Consider the following 1,458-nt stretch of genomic DNA (forward strand, 5'->3'; position numbering starts at 1 on the left):
TACATGATAACATTTCCTCTATTTCATTTATCATTTCAAGGTTAATTCCTATATAAGGGCTTGACCAAGTGAATCCCTTCTCCCAACAAATTTCCCCTTCTCTTGTGTATAAGTGCAGATTCAAAGAGTTTTAGCTCTAGAAGTACAACCTTTGTCATAGTTCCAAGATTTTTAACCCTCTTAGGTATAGGTCACCCAAAAGACACCCACCCCTGGTATAGGTCACCCAAAAGTGACCTATTCCCAGGACATTCATTTTTTACAGTTGGAAGTTACAAGTTTTAGGGTTTTGGATCTCAATTTGCTCCCCATTTTTGGCATGGTCTAATAAGGTTAGTTCAAATTTGAAAACGTGTTCTCTTCTAGCCCTTAGGTGAGTACATTTTTTATTATTCCTTTTAGCACTATCCTTTCATTTATTAGATTTGATATAACATATTGTTAGTCATAATCCCCTTATTTTAGTCTTCTTTCTTTCATTCATAACCCGCATAAAAGAAGGAAGAACCCATTATCTCCTTCTCGAGCTAGATCTTGCATTTGTATCTCTCTTATCCCTTTGGGTTGTACAAATCATACTCGGGGCCTAAGATCATATTTTAAGTCCCCTTCCTAATGTATATATAAGTTGGTGGTCTATAATTGATGATCACCATTTTATATATTATAGAAACATTTATTATTATTATTTTAAAATACTCTAAATAAATTAATGTTTTATCATAAATATTAGAAAATGATACATTTATAGTGTAAATTAAATTACTATATTGCCTATAACAATTTTTTATGATTTATAAATAATTTAGAGTATTATATTTATAATCTAATAAAAATATAGCCCATTGTCAAACTCCAAGCCCAGTTATTGAGTTTATTCTCTTTCTTTGTTATTTGTTTAGCTTGATCTTTTTGATTGTTTGGTTTTTAAATTTTGGTGGCTCCTTTGACCTCCTTGTCCTCCCTCTTCTTTATTTTGATGTTTGACCTCTCCATTGTCTTGTCATTTCTCCATGTGCATCTTCTCCTTTTCAACCTTGGACTTTCTCTCTCTTTATCCTTGCAAGATCTCAACTATCCCCTTTTTCTTCTTCTTGAGCTATCTAAATTGTGCTTTTCTTGTTCCCATATGGATCACAAACTGTGACCAGAAATGCCAAGAACAAAGCAAAACACAATCTAAAATTATGAACATTAAAAATAATAATGATAACTTACCATCCTTATGGCAGTGTAGTGCATTATCTGCTTAAATTTAAGCTAGTATATCCCATGCAAATTTTTATCCAAATTATTGCTTAAGAACTACAAATAAACTTAAAAAAATTATAACAATTTCTTATTAAAAAAATGATATGCTACTTTACAAATCTATTTTCTTCTAATATTTTCCTAAAAAATTTTATTAATAATTTTATTTATTTAAAAATAAAATTTAAAACAGACATATAGAACCTT

This window comes from Cupressus sempervirens, chromosome 11 (assembly GCF_028749045.1).
Source record: "Cupressus sempervirens isolate cs-2001-9-10 chromosome 11, ASM2874904v1, whole genome shotgun sequence".
In the NCBI taxonomy this organism is placed as follows: domain Eukaryota; kingdom Viridiplantae; phylum Streptophyta; class Pinopsida; order Cupressales; family Cupressaceae; genus Cupressus; species Cupressus sempervirens.